The following is a 26,179-nucleotide window of genomic DNA, read 5'->3' as shown; positions in this document are numbered from 1 at the left end:
GTAACCACGAATGCAGGACAGAAGATTGGCGCTTTGATAGATCTGGCTTCTGATACAAACTATATCACCCATGAAGCTGCTGAAAGACTTAAGCTGAGAGGTGAAAAAATCACTCTAGTGGTTCATGGAGTTGGCAAGATGGCGATCAGAGTAAGCACAAATAGATACCTTCTCAGGATTAGAGTCAAAACTCCTGAGGGGACAGTGAAGGCTCATCAGTTGATCTGCTATGGTTTGGAAGAAATTGCCAAAGTTCATAGAATCGTAAGTCAAGAGAAACTTAGAGAATTCTTTCCAGAGGTGGAATTAGAAGAACTGAAAAGACCAGGAAAAATAGATCTCCTCATCAGTCACCGAGAGGGCAGACTCGCTCCACAAAGAGTGAAGATTGTTGGGGATCTTGTCCTGTGGGACAGCCCGCTGGGGAAAACAGTGGCTGGAGCACACCCTGATTTGTTTGAAGTGGTGGATATGGCTGCATACGAGTCCAAAACACATTTTGCTCGGTCCATGAGAACAGCTGCAGCCAGGTATGAAGAAATCATAGAAAAAGCAGAAAGACCAGCAATTACTGATATTGTCAAAGAGGGAAAGAGCCCAAGAAGTTCACTAGCAAGCAACAGAGAGTTTATTGACTGGTGGAAATGGGATAGTATTGGCACAGCTTGTGAGCCAAAATGTGGAGGATGTCGCTGTGGAAACTGTCAGCCTGGAGGGAAGGAGATGACCCTAGCAGAAGAAAGAGAACTAGAGATTATAAGAGAGGGTCTCACATATGTTGAAATGGATACCCACAGCACAGCTCCACACTGGGATACAAAGTATCCATGGATTCAGGACCCAGCTACACTTCCTTACAACAGAAGTGGAGTAGAAGCTGCTTTCCTCAGAACAGAAAAGCAACTGAAAAAGGTACCAGAATGGCAGGACATTTATGCAGCTCAAGTCCATGACATGGTGAAAAGGGGTGCAGCAACAAAGCTTACTAAACAAGTAATTGAGGAATGGAAGGGACCTGTTTGGTATGTTAGTCACCTGGTAGCACCAAATCCGCATTCAACTACCACTCCAGTGCGACTTGTCTGGAACAGTAGTCAGAAATTCAAAGGGCTAAGCATGAATGATCTTCTGTTAAAAGGACCAGATGTACTCAACCCAATCAGAGCTGTCTTGCTAAGATTCAGGAAGGGAGTATTTGCTGCTCTTGGAGACATAAAAAAGATGTACAATTCAGTGTGGCTGGAAGAGCGTGAGGTTCATCTTCACAGATTTCTCTGGAGAGACACTCAAGACGAAGAAATAAGTGAGTACGCTATCACTAGAGTTAACATTGGAGATCGTCCTGCTGGATGCATTGCACAGTTAGCTATGCGTGAGACAGCTAGGCTGGCAAAGTTTGCTCATTTAAAAGAAGAGTGCAGAGTCCTTGAGGAGGACAGTTATGTGGATGACATCCTTACATCCCATAATAGCCAGGAGAGACTGAAAGAGATAACAAATGGGCTAGAGGAGATTCTAGCAGCTGGCGGATTTGCGCTGAAACCATGGGTTCGGTCGGAGCAAAGTGGGAGGAATGAAGTGGTTGATCCAAGTCAAGTTCCAAAAGAATCAATCTCTCAATCTAAAACAATCATACTACCAAACCAGCTACGAGATGAAGACAACAAGGCTTTGGGCACAGGGTACTTGGTAGAGGAGGATAAGCTGTACATCATGGCTTCCATTAATTTCTCAGTAAGAAAGAAGAAAATGAGAACGGGTCAGAACCTTTTAAAAAGTGAGGTGAGATTGAGAACACCAAACCCTTTGACCAGAAGGCACCTGTTAAGCCAAGTTGCTGGCCTCTATGACCCAGTTGGTCTTGTCACTCCTGCCAAACAGAAGGGTGCAATTCTTGTCAGGAAAGCTTTCCAAGAGACAGGAAAGGGGAGTCTAACCCGTGAGACATGGGACATGCCACTTTCTGAAAACCTCAGGGAAGAAGCTATCAGATTATTTGAGGAATATGTGCAGCTTAATCAGGTCAAGTTCCACAGAAGTCTTACACCTCCTGGCTGGAAAGGAAAACCCTGGGGAATCACTTTCTCAGATGGTAGTGATAAAACATATGGAGCTGTATTGTACCTAAGATGGAATACAGACCAGGGGATAGACGTCAGACTAGTTGAATCTAAAGCAAAACTAACACCACTAGACCAGAAAGGAGATGCTGTGAAGGCTGAAATCTGCGGTGCAGTTTTCGCTGCACGACTCAGGAAGTACTTTGAAAAGCATGGGCGGATGGAAGTGGAGCGCTGGTTTCACCTGGTAGACAGTCAAACGGTGCTGGGGGCCATTCAACGTGATAGCTATGGCTACCAAACTTTCTTTGCAAATAGAGTTGGAGAAATCCAAAAGTCTGGATCAGTAAGTGACTGGTGGTGGATACCAGGGGATGTCAATATCGCTGACATCATTACTAGAGGAGGCACTCCTGAAGATCTTGCTGAAAAGTCCGAATGGCAGGAGGGACCACAATTCCTCAGATATTCAGTAGAGGAGTGGCCAAAGAAATCAGCTGCTGAGGTTGCTGCTGATGCCAAGGAGAATGTTAACAAACTTCAACGGAAAACATTCTCAGCAGTTCTGACAAGATCTCAAACAAAGAGGGACCTGGCAGAAGCAGGTAAAGGAATTCCTGAAGTTTCAATCCTTGGTGATTCAATCAATGTTGTTTCTGACTCTGGTGAAAATGGAAAAAGACCAAACTTACCAAAAGGAACACCTCGTGACTTAATTATTAAGAAACTAGTGGATGAGGAAAAATACAGCAATTTAACCAAGCTAGTCAGAGTCATCGGCTGGGTTTGGCGTGCTGTAAAGAAGTGGCTAGGATTCAGGGATCAGGACTCAAATGAGAGAAAAAGAAAAGAAGTGTTGCAAAACAAGATCAAACAAACCATGCTGACTGTGAAAGAGGAAGAGTATATTCTAAAAGAACTCTTTCTAGCTGCTCAACAGGGTGTGACTTTTCCCGACACTACACTTAGCAGACTGGCTGTGTATAGAGAAAATTCAGGACTCTTGGTTTGTGGTGGAAGAATACAGATCTTTAGTGAAGAAAAGATTGCAGTCCCAATATTACCTTGTAGTGCATGGGTGTCCATGTTATTAGCCCGAGAAGCCCACAGTGCAAATCATGAGGAGGTAGCAGGGACACTTCTAAGAATGAGGAAAAAAGCGTGGGTGATTAAAGGTCGGAGACTAGCCAAGAAAGTTGTAGACAGCTGTGTGATCTGCAGGAAGGCAAGAGCAAAGAGATGTGAGCAAATCATGGCAGACCTTCCTCCTGAAAGGACAGAACCAGCAGCACCCTTTGAATACACAACTTTAGACCTGTTTGGACCATACATAGTAAAGGATGAAGTGAGGAAGCGAGTACATCTCAAAGTTTGGGGAATCGTTTACTGCTGTATGGCATCTAGAGCGATACACACTGACATTGTGAGTGACCAATCTGCTGAAGGGTTTATGCTAGCCTACCAAAGATTCACGGCTTTGAGGGGTCATCCAAGAAAATTATGGTCCGACCCCGGCTCAAATTTAATCGGAGTTAAACCTGCTCTCACAGAACTTTACAAGTTCCTGGACAAGTTAGAAACATCTGAGCTAGAGGCAGAAGCTACTAAACACGGAACTGAATGGGTTTGGAAGATCCATCCTGCAAGGAACGGAGCAGCAGAGGCCGCTGTTCGCATAGTAAAGCGAGCCCTTCACAACTTGGGAGGTGATGGTGTTTTCACTTGGAGCGAATTTCAAACATTCCTTTATATGGCAGCTAACCTGGCTAATGAGAGGCCTATTGATGCAAGGACGCAGAGCAGAGAGGATTGTGTAGAATATGTCACTCCCAACTCTCTCCTGTTAGGAAGATCTGGACCAAAGGGAGACCCAGGTGACTTTGATTTTGTTGGCTATCCTTATAAAAGATTAAAAGTCATCCAAGGAGAAGTTAACAAATTCTGGAGGAAATGGAGTCAGTTAGCAGGGCCAAACTTGTTTGTAAGAAACAAATGGCACACCAAGGAAAGAAATGTTGCTGTTGGAGATGTCGTCTGGTTAGCAGACCAAAATGCACTGAGGAGTCAGTACAAGTTGGCCAGAGTCATCCAAGTCAATGCTGATGACAAAGGTATTGTCAGAGATGTGAATGTTAAAGTCTTCACAAGCTACCCAGTCTCAAACGTAAAGCCTGCTAAAGCCAAAGTCACAACCAAAAAGTTGACTGACAGAATCCCTGCAACTATCCTCCACAGAGACGTAAGACGTTTAGTTGTCTTAATACCTATAGAGGAACAGCACTAAACACGCACTAAATTCTGTGAACAACTTGGGTTCAAAGAACCAGTAGTTCAAGTGGGAGGTGTAAAGTCAAATCGCGAATTTGGACTTCATACGAATCAATGCATGGAGGAATTAGGCGGAACTAACGAAACTGAAAGTGTTTGGCGGAAGCAATTGGCTGACGGAGCTTGCCGAGGAGATACGGAACTTGCCGAGGAGATACGGGAAGTGCCGAGGAGATACGGGAAGTGCCGAGTGAATGCGGAAAGAAAAAAAACTCACATGGCAAGTGCATGCATGCAGACGCGCTGTGAAAGCTGAAGAACGCGATCGCTGCATTAATAAACTTTCACGATTGCATGCAGAAAGTTTTAAGCTGCAGTGTGTAAGGAAGGGAAGGCACATCAGCACTTGGTCATCTCAGGGACACTGATGGTATGAGAATTGACTATTTCTAATTACAAGGACTGCCACATGCATTGCCTTATTCATAATATATGTGCAATATAAAAGACAGCTACTATTTTGTTGCGCTGTAGTTCATTATTTTGTGCATTATAATACTTTGTGCACAATATTAAGTTAATCATGCTGTTCATTTATGTAAATAGTTTATGTAAAGTGAAATGCTTGCATTAATATTAAGAAGTATTATTTTAATATGCAAATTAATAATGCTGAGACAAAATTTGTGAAGGAACTGTCTTTATTTATATTACATTGTGTTTGTTTAAGTCAGTATTGCGAATAATGTATATTTTATATATTTTGTTCCTTTTCTAAGGTTATCAACCTATTGCTATCGCTGCTACTGGTATCGCTACTACTGTTCAAGCGCTACAGTATTGTATTATTGGGCAAACTGAAAGTTAAAATACAAAAGCTGAAAAGCCTTGGAGTTGTTCCCTGTGTCCCCTGTTATTGGCTGAAGCTCTTTCGAGTTAGAAGCAGATACTGGTGTGTGTAACCCATAAGAACTCGACAGCCATCTCCAGGTTGGAGGAAAGTCCTTACCCCAGGTGGAGGAGTTTAAGTATTTTGTTCACGAGTGAGGGAAGGATGGAAAGTGAGATTGACAGGCGGATTGGTGCAGCGGCAGCAGTAATGCGGTCAATGTACCGGTCTGTTGTGGTGAAGGAGCTGAGCCGATTGGCAAAGCTCTCGATTTACTGGTCAATCTACGTTCCTACTCTCACCTATGGTCATGAGCTTTGGGTCATGACTGAAGGACAAGATCTCGGATACAAGTGGCCAAAATGAGTTTCCTTCGAAGGGTGGCAGGGCGCACTCTCATGGATAGGGTGAGAAGCTCTGACACCCGGGAGGAGCTCGGAGGGCAGTCAGCTGAGGTGGCTAGGGCATCTGTTTCGGATGCCTCCTGGATGCCTACCTAGGGTGGTCCCTAGGATGTCCCACCTGAAGGAGGCCTCGGGGAAGACCCAGGACACGCTGGAGGGACTATTTCTCTCGGCTGCCCTGGGAATGCCTCGGGATCTCCCCGGAGGAGCTGGAGAAAGTGTCTGGGGAGAGGGAAGTCTGGGGTTTTCTCCTAAGACTGCTGCCCCCGCGACCCAGCCCCGGAAATGCGGCAGAAGATGAATGAATTAATTAATGAATGAATGAATGATTTATACATCCATATACATTTATACGTTTCCAGTAGTCTGCATTTATAGCAATATCTAAAAAACTATTACAAAAAATATGATGGGGGTGATCACGTGACCCGGAGCAAGATGGACGCTTGAGACTTCGCTCTCTGCCAAACCACAATTAAAAGCTTATTTTTTTCTCATAGCAAACGTCAGTTAATGAGTTAATTTATATAATAAGAGTGCCTAAACCTTCTCGTGACAAAAAATTTCCTATATTTTCGTTGTCCATCTTGTCCACTGGGAAAAAAAAAGCGACGACTCGGCCAACCACGTGCTCCACTGATGATCAACCAGGTGAAACTTACAGCCAGGAGATTGTTCGCATGACAACCATGGATCAGATTTTAATTGTAATAATAACATGGATAAATCTGCTGGAGCTCTGTGAATACGATAGACAGCACTTTGGATGACATTAAAACATCTATCGAGTCGGTTGAGCTTTCTCTTTTCAATTTATCCAATCTAGGCATGGGACGATAACCGTTTTCAAGGTATAATGCGGTTTGGAAAAAGTCAAGGTTTTAAAACCGCCAACATTTTCTGTAATACCGTTCCTAAGGTGTGTGTAAGATACTTTATTTACATTTTTTTTTGTGTGTTTTAGAACAACAGTATCTCCAGCAGAAAAGATAAACAAAGATAACCAAGATGCTGTTTTAAATTGTACAGAAATCAGTGTTTTTGAAACTAATGAAGAGAGCAGATGTCAATGATTCATTTGAATTGTTTAGCCTGACATGTTTACTTCTCCAAAACACTATAAGTTTTTCAAAGAATAAAATATATTGTTTTCAAAGGGGGAAAATGATTTGTTATTTATCCAGACATGTAAAAATAATATATTTTATAGCAGTAATTACAAATACACTAATACCATGAAACTTTTATCCAAGGTTCTCATCCCATTAGAATCGTATATTGGTCCAAGCCTAATCCAATCGAGCTACAGAATTAGAAGGGAGAATAGATGAAGCTGAATCTCTGATTTCAACTATTAAGGACAGTCGCAATAACCATATCAGTTATGCAAAAGAAAGCGGATATTCTACAGCTGAAGGTTCACGACCGGGAGAACAGCGGATGTCGTAAGAATTCAAAGATAGTCAATCTCCCAGAGAGAGCGGAAGGTTCCACTTCTCTCGTGGAGTTCTACAAACTTCTATTCCAACTTTAGTCGACTTACCTGCTGACTTTCGTCCACTGGAGATTGAACGCAACCATCCTGTGCTGGTCCTTATCCCGGACGCGAGCAAGCCACCAAGAAGTATTCTAGTGCGTTTTCTACCATGAATCCAAGTTAAGGTTTTATTCTGACCTTTCGGCGGAGGTCCTGCACAAACGTTGTGAATTTGATTCAGTGGGGAAAATGTTGGCCCGGCAAAATATGTATCGTGGCTTTGCTTGCCCTGCACGGCTTAGCTGTCTACACAACAGCCAAATACGTCTTTTTGATACCTCAGAATCAGCAGCTACCTTTTTTGAAACTTTTACTTGAGGTATTTTTGCTGCTGGCGAGGCAGTGGCGCAGTAGGTAGTGCTGTCGCCTCACAGCAAGAAGGTGGCTGGTCGGAACCTCGGCTCAGTTGGCGTTTCTGTGTGGAGTTTGCATGTTCTCCCTGTCTTCGTGTGGGTTTCCTTCGGGTGCTCCGGTTTCCCCCACAGTCCAAAGACATGTGGTACAGGTGAATTGGGTAGGCTAAATTGTCCCTAGTGTGTGAATGTGTGTGTGGATGTTTCCCAGAGATAGGAAGCGGCTGGAAGGGCATCCGCTGCTTAAAAACTTGCTGAATAAGTTGCCGATTCATTCCGCTGTGGCGACCCCTGATTAATAAAGGGACTAAGCCGACAAGAAAATGAATGAATGAATGAATGAATGAATGAATGAATGATATTTGCTGCTAGTCTCGTTTGTTAAGGGATGCATATTGACTTGATTTACAGCAAGTCCCTGTCATTTGTTTTATGGACTATTTAATGGGAGCCTTAATAACGTTATTTTCTGCCACATATTTATGAAAAAAATATGATTTTAACTACTTTTCAATAATTTGCACATACTGTATGTCAATACTTTATTTACTCCACATTTCTCCAAAGCCTCGATTTTCCACTTCTCAGAACTTGTAATCGGTAATTAATCAATGAGCAGAAAGTTAATGCTAATATATGACAATGTTTTTTTTCCGAAACAAACCCGTCAAAGAGAAAGTTTTAAAAGTACAGCGCAAGTTGCAGATGCAGTGCTGAACATCTGCAGCTCCGACGGTTTGAGAAGATGGAAAACGACATTAATTACACTCCTGACAGAGGAATCAGCAAGTGTGATCAATGTGACATTCAGAGTTCAGCCCTGTGTAAAACTCACACACGCACCTCCAGCAGCTCACATTACAGGCCAAGCATGAAGAGAGAGCGCGGGATGATCTGATTATGTTGTCTTCAGCTCTTTAACCGTGACTGTTCACTAGAGTCACAAATGAACACTAATCATGAACGCACATCTAGACCATCTCCAATAATCATTAATGGCTTTCATCCATGAGTATTGAAATATCTTGATAAATCTTTTTTAAACAATGTTAAGGTATTTTATGAAAGCTTAACAGTAAGATAGATAGATAGATAGATAGATAGATAGATAGACAGACAGACAGACAGACAGACAGACAGACAGACAGACAGACAGACCAAATTTACAAAATAAAGACTTTAGAGTGGCCTAGTCAGGATTCTGAACTGAATCCAATTGAGATGCTGTGGTATAGCTTGAAATAAAGGCGGTCCAAGTTCGAACACCTGAACACACCTGAACTGTGGCTGAATTACAACAACTCTGCAAAAGTTAGTGGGCCAGAATCTTCCACAGCAATGTAACAGACTCATTGCATGCTTGATTGCAGTTGTTGCTGCTAAGGTTACTGGGCTTCAAGGGCAAACACTTTTTCACACTGGGTTATGTAGTTTTTACGCGTAAAGAAAAAAAACCTTTAAAAACTGCATGATGCGTTTATTTGTGTTGACTTTGATTTTTAAATGTGTTTTATAACCTAAAGCATATGTTATTATTATTAGCATTATTATTATTATTAATATTATTGTTATTATTATTAATATTATTATTATTATTATTAGAATTATTATTATTGTTATTATTATCAATGTGAATAATATGAATAATATTATAATTATTATTACAAATAAATATATTAATATTATAATTATTATTAATAATAATAATAATAATAATTGTTGTTGTTGTTGTTGTTATTATTAATAATACTAATTATATTAATAGCAATAATAATAATTATTATACTGATTAGTATTGTTATTAATAATATAATTAATTTTAATAATAATAATAATAATAATAATATCTAATTATAATAATAATAATAATAATTATTATTATTATTATTATCATTATTATTATTAATACTAATAATAATATTACAAATAAATGCATTATTTCTATTATTATTATTATTATTATTATTATTATCGTTGTGGTTGATGATGTTGTTTTTATTATTAATAATAATACTAATTATATTAATAATAATAATAATTATTATTATTATTATTATTATTATCATCATTATTATTATTATTATTACCTGGCCTAAAAATTGTATCCCAGTTTTGTCAAACGTTGTTATAATGTATATAACAGGGTGGAAATCACTATATCACATTTTCCCCATATTTAAATAGTACCTTTTTATTTTTTATTTTATTTTTATTTAATATGTAATACAAAAAACAAGAGAGGATCATAACAACAGAAACATGCGCAATTTTAAAGGTCTCCTTATCGCATCCAAACCTAACTTATGACATTCAATTTCACTGATATAGATCCAGAACAATATGTCCTAATGTAATCATTAAAATCAGAAAAATAAATGAGAGACCCAAAGCACTAAAATTACAGTCTGTGTTTTAAATGATTTAGTTCCCTTTTTTATGTTGTTGTTTATCTAAACTGTTTGCCGAGAGCTTGTTCATACCTGTCTATAATGAGAAGATTCCAGTGGCTTTATTAGGTTTTCTCTTTGATGCATATTAATGAGCGTTTTTACTGCGCATTTCAGCAAATAAAAGAGAAACGTTGTGTTGCTGAAATGTGAATAAACATCAGAGCAAACGAGTGTCTCTTTCCAGTTTATCTCTGCCACTTCACAGACTCTCTGTTATTTCATTTAGCTTTATCTCCTTGTTTTGCACATTTTGCATGGAGCCTTTAGTCTGCGAGTCTGTCCAAGCACTTAAGGCTGCTTTTATGAGTAATATTCATTGTTAGCTGTTTGGTAAATGAACGGTTGGCTGGGCTGATTGGATCAAATCAAGGGTGGACAAACTGCTCTGCCTAATTCTCCATCCGCTTCATCCCGTCTCTTTTCTCATTGTGTTGGAGATGCTGAAAGATTGCCTTATCTCCCTCAAAGGCACGCCACGCCGCCTTGCGTGAAAGTGGCAGGATTCAGCATTCAGAGCAGTGATTAATGTGCTCGTGCTCCTCATAGACTGTGAAAATCAGCTCGCGGCGCTATTGAACGTGACACTGCGCTCTGGGAGAATCCTCAACTACTGTAAATATGCTGTATATCTGTGTACTTGATTCCCCTCGTGATTTCACCTGTGCTTTCATACTCAGAGCGGCTGAATACTTTCAGGAGCAGTTCAAAATTAATTGTTTATGAATTAAGTGTAAATCGTGTAAATTAACTACACTGATTATTATTTGTGAACTGGTTTATTTGGAACATTGATAACATTTTCAATATATGGGTGGCACAGTGGCTAGCACTGTCGCCTCACAGCAAGAAGGTCACTGGTTCGAGTCCTAGCTAGGCCAGTTGGCATTTCTGTGTAGAGTTTGCATGTTCTCCCTTGTCTCATTTGTAAGTCGCTTTGGATAAAAGCGTCTGCTAAATGACTAAATGTAAATGTAAAATGTAAAATGTTATCGTGGGTTTCCTCTGAGTGTATGGGTGTTTCTCAGTGCTTGGTTGTGGCTGGGAATCTGCTGCGGTTAACATATGCCGGAATAGTTGGTGGTTCATTCTGATGTGGCGATCCCTAATAAATAAAGAACTAAGCCAAAGGAAAATGAATATACATTTACATTTATATACTTTTTCAAATATTGTTTATTATACGGCACATTTTTGCACACAAAAGAAGATATTTTGAAGAATGCTGAAAACCTGTAACCATTGACTTCCATAGTATTTGTTTTTCCTTCTATGGAGGTCAATGGTTACAGGTTTTCAGCATTCTTCAAAATATCTTCTTTTGTGTGCAAAATGTGTCATATAGGAACCATATAAACAGGGAACATTTAAATAAAATGATAACAAAATAAAAAAATAGATAATGAAATTAGTAATACATATAAGTGAACAGGATTTTAATGATATCATTTATATAAATTAACAAGATAATTTGGTAACACTTTATAATAACTACACACTATAAACCATTTATTAAGCATTAGTATCTAGTGAATTCATTATCTGTTAAGCATTAACTCTACATTAATAAACGTTAGTAAGCAGTTTACAACTGCACCTACAAATGCTGTATTCTTGACTTACAACCACATGTATAATGTGCTTAATAATTGTACTTTCATACTTTGTTAATGATTTATTTTTCATTACTAATTGAAGTATTGCATTATTTACTAACCAGTTGTATGTAACAGTAGTTGGAGGTTCTTAACATCATTTAGAATGAGTTAGTAAATGATTAATAAACTGTTGAAATCAAGGTTTATACATCTTATTATTCCGGCATATGTTAATGGTTACTATGTATGTTAATAAATGCTTTATTAACTCAACTTCATGCAGTTTTGTGACCTAATCTAAAGTGAGGACCATTTATGCTTCATAAATCCCTTATAAATGATAATTAAAGGTTTGGTATCAAATGAACAATAATAATTTCTAATCTAAAAAGTCAAATTATTGTAAATATTAAACATTGCTGAATAACAGGAGTGTCAAAATACGACATAAAATTGTATAAAACAACAATAATATAATAATTTAACAATATAAAAAGATGCAATGTTTAAACTGTACAGTCATTTTATGTTAGATCAGGTTGCACAGATTTACTTTTCATTTGATACAGTTTGATTTGTGTATCTTCAAATAAATAGAAATGAATAATGTTGTTAATGTACTTCTTTGCTTTTTAGAATTTAACTGCCTCTTTAATTGTCATTTATAAGGCATTTATAAAGCATGAATAGTCCTAACTTTAGATTAGGTCACAAAACTGGATGAAGTTGAGTTAATAAAGCATTTATTAACACATTAGTTAACTATAAATATATGCCTGAATGATAAGATATATAAATGTTGATTTCAATAGTTTATTAATCATTTACTAAATAATTCTGAATGATCTTAAAAAACCAACAACTATGCTTAAATAACAGGTTTGTAAATAATGCAATACAGTAGGGATGTAACGGTATCAGAATTTCACGGTACGGTAATACCTCGGTATGAATGTCACGGTACGGTATTTATTGAATCATTTACAGGAAAAAACAAAACTTATGAAAATACTCCAAAAAAGTGCCAAAAGTGTCAATGACATACAAATTAGTCATCTATCTGTAAGCTTTGAAACAGGAACTTCAATTTTAATAACAAAAAAATATTAAACCATGTAAAAAAATTAAGTTTCAATTTAGTAGTGTTGAAAACTCATCACATTCAACATTTAATCACTCACTCACTTAGATAGAGATGGGTTTAAAGGAAAATTATCATATAAATATAATCTGGTAAAAGCTGGTATCTCTGGGTATTTACAATGTCCCCTGCAACAGAAAAAAAAACCCTCTCATTTGGGACTGAGGTTTCTGGGACAAGAGAGATATGACTTGGCCCAGGTTGTTAGCAATGGGGAACGTTGTGCATTGTCTTTCCCCCACTTGAGAGGACAAACCATGAGTGAGATAGAGATCTCATGTCTGCATCAATCTGAACAGTGTGCTGTGTTTCTGCAGTCCCCATGACTGATTATTATCGTATTGGGGGACGTATTCCCCAACTTGCAGGCACGTATACACACAGGGCTCAACCTGTGCAGTGCACATGCCCTTTTTAGTCTTGGATAGAAAGTTCCCTTCCAAAATGATCAAAAGTGCCCCCGCGACGCGACATACCCTCCGTCCCCGCTTTACAGTACGCGCGCGACAACACAGATGATAAGAACTCGCGCGACAACACCGCTATTCAGTACGCGCGCGACAACACGCAGCGCACTCCATTTCCGCATTACTGGATCTGTAGCGACAACAGACCGCAAGGGATTATGGCCACGCCTGGGCTGATGGGAATTGTAGTTTCCGGTACCTCCCGTTCGCTTCATTCGCCTGAGCAAATTTTCTCAGAAGACCTATAGTTTTACCGAGTCATGCGACTACGGTAATATCGAAAAAAATTAATATTGCGGTATGACGGTATTTACAATACCGTTACATCCCTACAATACAGCAATTTTTCTTTATTCAATTTTCAAAAACAGACAGTCTCACCCACACAAAATTGTATGAAAAAAATTAAATCTAATCTAAAATAATATTTTCTTAATATTCTTAAAATTAGAAATTTTAGTGGTGTATTAGTCTTAAAAATAGCACAACTATCTTATTGAACGTGCAACAATTTGGGCTTTATAGCGCTTACTTGTTTCTAGTAAAATCTTGCTTAAAATTAGTTAACATTTACTTGCGTAGCCAGAAGAAGATCAGTTTTTTTTAAATTAAGATTTATAGTCTACTCCACAGTGTATTTTATAAGACAATTTATCTTTGATAGCAAAAAAACAAGACACATTTTCTTGAAATAAGATTTTTTTACTTTCTTAGATTACAGTTTTTGCAGTGTAGTATTGAAAAATAAATCATTAACAAAGTATTTAAGTACAATTATTAAGCACATTATACATGTGGTTGTAAGTCAAGAATTCAGCATTAATAGCTGCAGTTATAAACTGCTTACTAACATTTATTGGTCACACTTTACAATAAGGTTCATTAGTTAATGTTAACTAATGCATTTACTAACATGAACAAACAATGAACAACACATTTACTACTGTATTTGTTCATGTTAGTTAACATTAGTTAATGAAAATACAGTAGTTCATTGTTAGTGCATGTTAACTCATGGTGCATTAAATAATGTTAACAAGCATGGACTTGGATGTTAATAATGCATTAGTAAATGTTCAATTATGATTAATAAATGCTGTACATGTGTTGTTCATGATTAGTTCATTTTAGTAAATGAATTAACTAATAAACCTTATTGTAAAGTGTAACCCATTTATTAATGTAGAGTTAAAGCTTTACAGATAATGAATTCACTATTTGCTAATGCTTAATAAATTATTCATAGTGTGTAGTTATTATAAAGTGTTACCGATAATTTTTTTTTCCAGTGAATTGTGTATACTGGCATATCTCTTACCTTTAGTTCTTGGGTTTTTAGCTGCAATCTCCAGTTGTCCACTTGCTCATATTCGTCATCATAAAGGTGATGCGCTTTGGGAGAGAAGATGATTAGGGGTTAATTATCACTTTATCTGAGGCAGAGACTTGATGTCTTGCTGTGAAATATGACCACTAAATGGCCTCCTAATTATGATTAATCACTCCGAGATGACACCCGGCTTTCATATTCATTCATCCAGGTTAAGAAAGACAGTTTCAATTAGCTTTTTTGGGACAGAAACACACTTTAACTTTAACTAGCTGTACTGATTCAATTAGCAAAGTTTGAGACAGAGCTGCTTAAGGAATAGTGGATTCTCATTAAAGAAACAGTGACACATGCAGGACTGTTACTGTATTGAACACACCTTTCAAGAAGTGATTGAATTATATTTTATAAGAAAACTGTACATGCTGGTTCTTGTAAATAAAAAAAAATAAAAGTTTTCCCAAGCGGTCTCCCATATAGGTACTGACCAGGCTCAGCCCTGCTTAGCTTCATTGAGTAACCGGTCATGGGTTCCAAGGTGATATGGCTCAGGCAAGTTAAAATTAAGATCAACTTGACTTGCGTCTTTGTTATCCACTCTTTTTATTATTATTATTGATGTTTGAACAATTTTAAATTAAAATACAAAATTGTCATTCTGTTCCACAGTTTGTATTAAATCACAAACAACAGAGGCATTGTGTTTTGTTTACACTCAGGTGTTTCACACAGCAGGCTCCCATAATGTTGCCAGGTCCACTTATTGTAATAAGTATATTTGGAAATTGTTATTTTGGCTTGGTGCATAAATCAGCTAAGAGTGGACAGATGCAGGTTGCGTTATTTTTGCATAAAGTATTTGGATTTATTTCTGGTTGTAATGGGCATGTTCTTGTTTGTTGTTGTATGATCTGGCATCAAGGTTTGTACTTCTTTTCCAGGTTTGTCCAGTTATTGTTGAGGCCATACAGACAAAGTGTGCAGTTCCTTTCATTTTTTTTTCTTTATAGAACATTGACAATTACTAAAATAAATGAAATAAAATAAACATTAAATAAAACAAAACTTCACAAAAAATGTTTCACAATTACTGTCCAATGTAACATGGCTCATTTTAAAACTTTAAGCATCAATTGTAAGAATATGACTATTGATGAATAAATAGTATAAGGTTAAAGTATAAAATAGCAGTCCCAAACTAGTTTTTGTTAACACCGTAACGTTTTTGTTAACACCGTAAAGCCATCACGGCGACTGAAGCTCTGCACAAGACTTTTTGGCCAGCGGAAAAATTAAAATGGTCGTGTCCAACTGAGTCTGGTTCTCTCAAGGTTTTTTTTCTTCACTCAGGTGAAGTTTTTTCTCCCTCTCCGCTGTCGCCACTGGCTCGCATGGTTCAGGATTGGTAGAGCCACGCATCGATGAATTTGCTCTTCAGTGTTTGAACTCTCAGTAATGACTTTAAATCACACTGAACTGAGCTAAACTGAACTGAACTGAACTTAAACACTAAAAAACTGAACTACACTGTTCCAGTTACTATGACCATTTATGTGAAGCTGCTTTGACACAATCTACATTGTAAAAGCGCTATACAAATAAAGCTGAATTGAATTGAATTAAATAGGTTGAGCCAAACAATATTTTAAAAATATGTATAAAGAAACAAAGTAAAGTGCAGTTATGGGGTTTACAAAATCCACATGAACTGTTAATGAAACACACAGAGACTGCTCCTGATTAAAAGAATTATTATGAAAGCTAAATACAAATTATTAGCAGATAGTACCAGGTATACTATTTATTGGCATTGTGATATGATTTTATGATAATACGTTTATTGATATTTGGGTTATTTTATTTTAAAAACTTGACGTTGCATCTTTAAAATCTATTTTTGCTTTATTTATAAATAATTGATATAATTTAATGTGTGCTGTCATATATGTATGTGCATTTGTAAAGAACATACTACTGTCACGATCACCATAGATCGCTGGAAAACACTCACAAGCACTAATGTACTGCAAATCCGCCATTTCAAGGACTACAACCTTATACATATGCTGCGTCCCAATCCGCATACTTTGCGTTCTAAAGAGTATTTAAAAATAGAATGAGTATATCCAAAACCATAGTATGTTGAAAAGAGTATGCCAAAGGTTACCGGATGGTTTGCTATTTCAGGTAAAAAATGTAAGTGTAGAAGCGTACATACTCTAACCGCTGATATTGCCCACAGTGCATTGCGCGTTGAACGTGAATGCGATTAGAACTACAAACGTGTGTGAAAAGTGTAAATTAACTACAAACATAATGGACGTGCGCGACCAAACGTCAATTAGAGAGGCTTCGGTAGTCAATATCTAGCCAACTAGAAAATATTTAAATCGCATTATCTGTGTTATATTTTATCTGCAACAACAATACTGAATATAAAGACGCGTTTATAATATCAGTACTGTATAGTTTAACACATTACATTTATCTTTTAAACAATAACTTACATTAGCAAATAAAACACAAGGTAGGCCTACTGGGCAAAAAGGGGATGCCTCTCAGACAAAGCTGTCATTTATTCACCATTAATATTTATATTATTATATTATATCACCATATTATTTTCACCATACTTAAGCTCTTGGTGTCTTGTTTATCTTCATAGCATCCACGTGGGATAAAAGAACGGCATCTTAACCTTAACTCTGGCCGTTTAATGAATAGTAAATCGGACTTATTCAAAGTAAAGTCACTGTGCAAAAAAATTGTTATGAATGTATGCTACACTTCCAACTGCACATTGTGTTTTCTTTTTCTTATAATGCACAGAGTTTTGAGGTAACAGACGTTTTCATTAGCCATCCACTGAAAGTTGGACAGGCTCATCCAGTTCATCAAACTCCGGCTTTTAAAATTTAAATCGTTAGCGGGATAAAAGCCGTCTCCTCATAAAAGCTAGTGTATCAGCACGCCAATCCATTGAAAACATATGATTCGATTCACGCCTTCTGATTGGTTGGGGCGCAGGTGGCGTTTACCAGCTTTTGCCAACATACTTATTTCTGAATGTGCTGACGCTGGGATTTAGATTATTAGAAGCAAATCTATTTGTTGATGGTGTACTACGTGCCTAAAGCATTCACTCAATGTCATTATCTCATTTTTGGCGGAAGTGGCTTTTAGCGGCTTCTGCATCTGAACTCTTCATATGACAAATATTTGTATTTACAGTTGAAGTCAGAATTATTAGCCCCCCTTTGAATTTTTGGTGCTTTTTTTAATTTTTCCCATATTATATTATATTATATTATAATATATTATATTATATTTAACAGTGCAAGGAAATGTTCACAGTATGTCTGATAATGTTTTTTCTTCTGGAGAAAGTCATTTGTTTTATTTCGGCTAAAATAAAAGCAGTTATTAATTTTTTAAACACCATTTTAAGGACAAAATGATTAGCCCCTTTAAGCTAATTTTTTTTCGATAGTCTACTGAACAAACCATCGTTATACAATAACTTGCCTGATTACCCTAACCTGCCTAGTTTACCTAATTAACCTAGTTATGCCTTTAAAAGTCACTTTAAGCTGCATAGAAGTGTCTTAAAAAATATCTAGTCAAATATTATTTACTGTCATCATGGCAAAGATAAAACAAATCAGTTATTAGAGATGAGTTTTTAAAAACTATAGTGTTTAGAAATGTGTTGAAGAAGTCTATTCTCTGTTGAACAGAAATAGGGGGAAAAAATAAACAGGGGTTCTAATAATTCAGGGGGGCTAATAATTCTGACTTCAACTGAATGTGAAATACAAAAATGATCGTGCGATTTGCACAGTTTGCCATTTATCAGATTTCTTCATGGATTTGCAACCATCAGAAAAAATTCCATCAACAGCATATAGCAAGATGTCACAAATATCTCAGAACAGCTTAAAGAAACTGCTTAGAGATGATCTGAAAACCACCCACAGAACCTTTACAAAGGTAAACAGCACAGAAACTATTTTTGAAAATCCGCTTTCTTTCCATTCTCCAACATTTTTGAAGCTTTACTCTCTGGTTTAGAGATCTCAGAAGCATCAACACGTTAGCGCAGTTCATGATTCAGACATCTGAGGGTGTCCGGCTTGTTTGCCATCGATTACGGCTCTCTGAAGAGCACGAGTGGATCTGAAACATGTGCACTCTTCAATAATGAGTCGGCCTAATTAAGCAGACAGGGAGGCATGATGTTTTTTGTTGTCTGAAGTAATTAGTCACTAGCTGCCCATGTAGTTAGCAGATGTAGCTTTCACACCTACATCTTTACATTTCCTGAGGAAGATGGCAGCGGTGCTTGCTTGTGCAAAAGTTGCCAACAAGAATGCTTTAAAGTGAAGGCATTTCAGTAATGGGGAAAAGGCAGGAGGAACCATGTGGATTCCGTCATGAAACAAACTAAGCTGTAAAACTTTTGCAGAAATGAATCATTAAGAGTGCTGTACACCTGATCAAAATTATCACAGAGAGATCATTCTGTTCATTAATAAAGGGACTAAGCCGACAAGAAAATGAATTAATGAATATATATATACACACATTCATTCATTTTCTTATCGGCTTAGTCCCTTTATTAATCCGGGGTCCCCACAGTGGAATGAACCGCCAACTTATCCAGCACGTTTTTGCGCAGCAGATGCCCTTCCAGCCACAACCCATCTCTGGGAAACATCCACATCCACTCATTCACACACACACTCATATAGTACAGACAATTTAGCCTACCCAATTCACCTGTACCACATGTCTTTGGACTATGGGGGAAACCGGAGCACCCGCAGGAAACCCACGCTAACACAGGGAGAACATGCAAACTCCACACAGAAACGCCATGAGAGCCGAGGCTCAAACCAGCGTCCCAGTGACCTTCTTGCACCACCTACTGCGCCACTGCATCGCCCATACACACACACACACACACACACACACACACACACACACACACACACACACACACACACACACACACATATGTATATATTTATTTATTTATTTTTTAATGTTTTAATATTAAAGCTCTGTTTTACAGCATTTCTTACTGGCCAAAACATACACTGTAAAAAATTATTAGTTGACTTTATATCAAAAAAGTTTGTAAACCCATTGCTTTTAAAGCGATCATGTGACTTTAGTTTCAAAAAGTGAATAAACCCATTACTTTTAAAGCAATTAATTGACTAAAAAGGTGAGTAAACTCATTGCTTTTAAAATGATTAGTTGACTTTGGTTTTAAAAAGTGAGTAAACGTGTTGCTTAGGACTGATTAGTTGACTAAAAGTGATTAAACATTACTTTTGAAGTGATTAGTTAAATAAAAAAAGGGAGTAAACTCACTGCTTTTGAAGTGATAAGTTGACTAAAAGTAAACATTTCTTTTTAAATGATTAGTTGATTTTAGTTTTAAAAAGTGAATAAACTCATTGCTTTTAAAGTGATTTGTTGACTAAGTGAGTAAACTAATTGCTTTTAAAGCGATTAGTTGACTAAAACAGTAAGTAAACCCATTGCTTTTAAAGTGATTAGTTGACTAAAAGTGAGTAAACATTGCTTTAAAGCAATTAGTTGACTAAACAGTGAGTAAACTCGTTGCTTTTTAGGTGATAAGTTGAGAAAAAGTGAGTTAACTCATTGCTTTTTTAAATGATTAGTTGACTTAAGTTTTAAAAAGTGAATAAACTCATTGCTTTTAAAGTGATTTGTTGACTAAAAATGAATAAACTCATTGCTTTTGAAATTGATTTGTTGACTAATTGAGTAAACTAATTCCTTTTAAAGCGATTAGTTGACTAAAACAGTGAGTAAACCCATTGCTTTTAAAGTGATTAGTTGACTAAAAGTGAGTAAACATTGCTTTAAAGCAATTAGTTGACTAAACAGTGAGTAAACTCATTGCTTTTTAGGTGATAAGTTGAGTAAAAGTGAGTTAACTCATTGCTTTTTTTTAATGATTAGTTGACTTTAGTTTTAAAAAGTGAATAAACTCATTGCTTTTAAAGTGATTTGTTGACCAAAAGTGAGTAAACTCATTGCTTTTTAAACGATTAGCTGACTTTAGTTTTAAAAAGTAAATAAACTCGTTGCTTTTAAAGTGATTAGGTTACTTTAGTTCAGAAAAGAGAGTAAACCCATTGCTTTTAAAGTGATTATTTGACTTAAGTTCAGAAAAGAGAGTAAACCCATTGCTTTTAAAGTGATTAGTTGACTAAAAGTAAGTAAACATTGCTTTAAAGCAATTAGTCGACTAAAAAAGACAGTAAACCCATTGCTTTAAGTGATTAGTTGACTAAAAAAGATAGTAAACCCATTGTCTTTAACGTGATTAGTTGAATTCAGTTTTAAAAAGTGGGTAAATCATTTGCTTTTAAAGCGATTGATTGATATTAGTTTTAAAGTGAGTTAACCCATTGCTATTTTTTAAAGGGTGCCTATTTTACCCCTTTTTCAAGATTTAATATAAGTCACCCCATTAATATAATACACCCAGATTATTTATTATTAATTGTTTTTGTTGCCAATGTTAGTTCTCCCACATGCCTGTCAGAGTGTCTCAGTGAGATAAACAGCACAGTGACAGACATGAAGGAAAGCATATCTCATGCAAAGCTTGTGAGAAATACAACAGTAAAAACTTTCCCAATGATTATTTGATGTATTTGCAGTGGAGATAATTCAAGCCTTATGATGAGTCACTTTGCACTGTTTTTGCACGGCAAACATGACAGGATACATGTTAATATCTACTGCTGTGTGGATATCCATTATGTTAATGTACAAAATAAACCTGATTTAATGTCCACAAAACAAATTAACTAGTTGCTCTTTATGCTTATTAAAATAAAACCATTAATACCTAAAACTGATTTTGAGAATGAAATTGAGGACAATGAAAGGGAATTTGAGAAAAAAATATAAAGCCAATTATTTTAGGTTCCAATCAAACCCTGACTTTTTCTATTTATGTTTTGTAAAATTGTTGTTATATTATGTTGTTATTGTTATGTATTGTTATATAGATGTTTCAGAATTTCAATTAATTAAATGTGCCTTTTGATTGCATAACATAATTTTAATGGAAAAAATAATAATATTAAGTAATGAAAAAGAATCCCAAACAATTTTAACAATACCCATGGCATTTAAAGATACAATCTGTTTTCAGCATACACTTAATATTTATAAATGAGTCCCTGTTTTTTGGTGTTGTCCATATCAAAGCCTTTCAATGACTGCTCGGTTTCTAGATATGTCCTAAATTAAACACTTCACATTCGTAACACTAAAATTTATCATCATAATTCCTCAAATTAAGCGCCAACCAACCTAAAAATCCCCCCAAAAATTTATTACTAAAAATGCAACATTCAGAAATCCAAAACGCTTAAACACGAAATGAACTTAACATGGCTCAAAAAATATGTTTACGACAGCATCATTAATTTGCAGAACTTGTTATCTCAGTCACATATGGCTAGAGCTGAGCCGAGACACAAGATCGCACTCAAACAAGCCTATATGCACATATATTATGCAAAATAAAGGAAGAACAAAGTAAACAGACGCTATAGGTGACAGGAAGGACTTCATTAGGGAGGGATTTCTGCTGAGCTGACAGAGACACCCTGCTCTCTCTCATTCTCCCTCGCTGTCTTATACACACACACACACACACACACACACACACACACACACACACACACACACACACACACACACACACGGGCTTCCACAGAAAAGGCTTTTTATTACTATGTTTTAACCCAGTTTTTTTCCCCAAAAAACTAAGAAATGAATCTTTAAGACTTTTAAATTGTGAAGGTTTTCTGTCTATTTGATTACTATAATTTCAGATTTATATGTATTAAATTATACAGTGCTCAGAATATATGAGTACACCCCATTTTGAAAAAGAATATTTTAATCTGTTTCCTATACGCAATGTATTTTGGTGCATTTAAACAAAACTTTTAAACAGATATATTTATTAAAATAATATTTAAGTCACCAAACACCTTTAGAAATAGAAAGATAGTACACTTAAATTCAAGCAAAATACAGCAAAAATAAATTATAATCTACAAATTTCAACTAATTAAAAAAAAATTTGCTTCTCTTGATTTTTCCTCTTTTATAATTTAATATTTAATATTTTTCTATAACATAAATTTGGCTGTACTACTTTTTGGATTGTTATCGTAAGCTATTTTGTTAGATAAGCTCCAGATTTGCCTTCAGTACTGACTAATTAATATATTATACATGCACAAATACACTATTATATAGCTTGACCATCATTCCACACTTTAACATTGCGAGCGGCTGTAAAGTGAGGCAATAGTACTAGGAAGCGCCGGCGTCTTTCAAATCTGCAGTGTGAGGACATTTAGATTTTGCCGGTAAGTATAATGCCAATAAAAGAAAAAACGGTGAACAAAAAAATAACTGTGTGCAAGCATTGTTTTACACGTATAACCATGACTGCACATCTGCAGCGCCATCACCCAGCAATATCACTGGCTGAAGGCAGGATAACAGAGAAGATAATTAAGTCCTCTAAATAGCAACAATCCCTCGCTGAATCTTTCAAGCAAACATACCCAACTGGTTCCGAGAGACACATAAAAATAAGAAAGGCAGTGCGGGTGTTTATTGCTAAAGATTTACAGCCGTTTTCAGTGATTGGAGATGTGAGCTTTTGTCATCTTATAAAAGCACTCAAGCTGCACAGACTAGTCTTGCATTTTTTCAGCACAGAGATTATTAAGATGGTTTATTTATGTTTACTTTACAAATATGTATATTTGAAATGGCCAATTCATCTTTATTAACTTCACCTGTATGTTCATTTTCAAAGTGTGTGATTTTATGTGTTTCCCAGTTTGTACATGGGCTACCAGCAGCTGTGAGATTTCAGTGTTCATTTTTTATACAATACACTAGGAACTTGTTTACTTTTCTTGGCTTTTAAGTCAAACAAAATGAGTATTGCAATAAATTGTTTTTGTTTTTTTCTCCTTAACCTCTTACTGTTCCTATTGTCTACAAAATAAAAAATAAAAAAGTCAAGCCATGAGAACCGAACCGAACACCGTGTTAAAAAAACGAGTTATGTATTGAACCGTGGGCTGTATTGTTGCATCCCTAGTACAAACCATTTATAAATAATATTGTTTTGTTTGCGTCTAAACATTGCAACCATCCACACAAATTATTCCTATTATTTTGCTGCTGTCGTACCATGGATATTTTCTCAAATTATCACTAAACATGGAGCTAACAAATGACTACATAAAATAAAAATTTAATCGGTTACCATCAGTTAAACAAGCCAAGTCCTTGCCAAAAGCGGCCCGGACTCTATAGACAGACTCGGGCCAGATATGGTTACAGGAATCGGGCCAGTGCTTTACAGCCTCATCACAAACACATGTGCGAGAGTGAGCTGCGGGCCATACTCAGCCCGGATAACACTCGGCGATGCCGAGTCGGAGCTGGAGGCGCCGAAGGGCAGCCAAGCTCAGGTCGATTACTACCTGCTATCTGGGTTGTTTGTTAATTAAATCCCGTTTTGTTATTTAGTCTTTCATTTTAATGCAACAAAGTTCCAATTAATTTGTTATGATGAGATGTGGCTGTGTATCATCGATACAAGATACTATCGTCTATCGGCACAACCCTAATGCAAACTCCACAAAGGAATGCCAACTGACCCAGCCGGGGCTCGAAACAGCGACCTTCATATTGTGAGGCGACAGTGCTAACCACTGAAGCCTGGTTTATACTTCTGCGTCAAGTGACCGGCGTAACCAACAGCGCATGCAACGCGCGTAGCTGTGCATTTATACTTCAGCGCGCTGTCTCTGTTGGTCTGCATAAACACTTCCAAAACGCTAGTTGGCAGTGAGGTGTAAATATTCCTCTGTGTCGAGTTTCTTTGCTGGTGTTTTGTTCTTTCTGAATGCTTCCGGGATGTACAGGTGGCTCAAACCCGCTCATTTTGAGGCAAGAACCGACAGTCGTGTAACAACTTTAACTATGAGGTAAACACAAAACAAAACTTTCAATCCAGAGCTCCTTCACAGGACTCCACACTTGTAAACAATCGCTCCATCAGGCTCGCACCGATTGCGCGGCTCTCGGTCCCGCCCAGACTCGTCAGCACTACCAGGCCGACCAATCACAGAGCTTGCGCAACTCGTCGTTGCGACGTGTAGTTACATTTTTTGAGAGGTGCACGTCAGCGACGGCAACGGCGTAGCGCTGATCTTCTCTTCGTTAAACAGAAATTGAGGAAAAAATATAAACGGGGCGAATAATTCAGGGTTCTAATAATTCTGAATTCAATTGTGTGTGTGTGTGTGTGTGTGTGTGTGTGTGTGTGTGTGTGTGTGTGTGTGTGTGTGTGTGTGTGTATTATATTATGTTATATCAATTGTGTCTATCTACCATAAACCATGTTTGAAAAAAATAGCGAAATAAAACTATATCATCATCATGCAATTTGAAAAACCTGGTATATATTTGAATATATATTTTCAATATAATTAATTCCTGTGATTAATGCATAAATAACATTGAATGCAAAATTGGCTAACAGTGTATTATCTATTTATTATCAATGTCTGATGTTGTGAAATTTTGAATATTTTACCATTATGGTTTCTGTGTAAAGTACAAGTTTGTATTGGCATGTTGCAAGTATTTGACGACTCAAAGCACAATAGTGGACTACAGAAGAGTATGTGTGCAAGGTGCATAACTTGTCTATACAAAATCACATCGTCAACTACCAATTATAGTCTTTTTATTTTGCAAATCCATGTGAATGGGATCCTTTTAAACAACATAGTCAACAGTTAACAAATCATTTTCCATTTTTAGCACACTGCTTTCTTGTAAGTACCCTAAACTGTTCATTAAAACCTGAAGTGACGAGTCAACAAGCGAGTAAATAACAGCTGTTTAACAGGTAGTTTCTGTGTAGCTACATCTATAACTATTAGCACATCTAAACAAGCTCGCGTCGACGCGTAAGCTGCACCGTAGCATACGCATGCTTTTGACGCAGAAGTATAAATCAGCCTTGAGTCCCAACTAAATAACAAAAAAATATTAGCAAAGGATTTCATTAGTGAAGGAATTTTTACTGAGCTTAAAAACTGTAGACACCCAGCTCTCTCTCATTCTCCCTCACTGTCTTACACACACAAACACCGACACACACACTTCTGCTTCCCATTCTTGAGAGAGAAACAGTGGGAATTTGAAATGGGGGTGGACAAGGAGAGAGAGAGAACAAGGCCCGTCACCACACAGCAGAGGCTTTTTGTCACTTTCAGAGGAGGCCTGTAAGCGAGCTGATGGCAGTCGCAGCGGTTTGTGGGAGGCAGGGTGAAGGAAAGTTCATCTGGAGGCGCTCGGCTCCAAACAAACTCCAGAGACGCGCATTGACTCCGGGCTTTTGGCTCTACGACAGCAGTTAGCGCGTAGCAGGCTAATGCCGCATGGTGCTTTTCACAGCCTCTAATCTACACAACAACAGTGGTTACGACAAATATGAGTCATGTTTATACATAGCCGTGCTGCTTTTGTTGCTTTGTTGCGCATTATGGGCTCTTCTTCATGTCGGGTTGATGGTGGGAA

The 26,179-nt window shown here is 37.0% G+C and overlaps 1 protein-coding gene and 1 long non-coding RNA gene across 12 annotated transcripts in view; one reads left to right on the top strand and one right to left on the bottom strand.

The window, feature by feature from the left end:
- Positions 1-26,179, bottom strand: part of epha8 (eph receptor A8) — a 336,681-nt gene that overhangs the window by 185,223 nt on the left and 125,279 nt on the right. For all 11 annotated transcript variants that reach the window (XM_087274196.1, XM_087274198.1, XM_087274200.1 and 8 more), the window contains one exon: positions 14,483-14,556. The gene's annotated coding sequence lies outside the window, so the exon portion shown is untranslated. The remainder of the gene's footprint in view (positions 1-14,482; positions 14,557-26,179) is intronic.
- Positions 1-26,179, top strand: part of LOC147841877 (uncharacterized) — a 174,321-nt gene that overhangs the window by 86,030 nt on the left and 62,112 nt on the right. The window lies entirely within an intron of this gene.

Source organism: Danio rerio, chromosome 11 (genome assembly GCF_052040795.2).
Source record: "Danio rerio strain M-AB ecotype USA chromosome 11, GRCz13ab, whole genome shotgun sequence".
In the NCBI taxonomy this organism is placed as follows: Eukaryota; Metazoa; Chordata; class Actinopteri; order Cypriniformes; family Danionidae; genus Danio; species Danio rerio.
The sequence above is the reverse complement of the archived record's forward strand: the minus strand, read 5'-3'. Positions and strand labels throughout refer to the sequence as shown.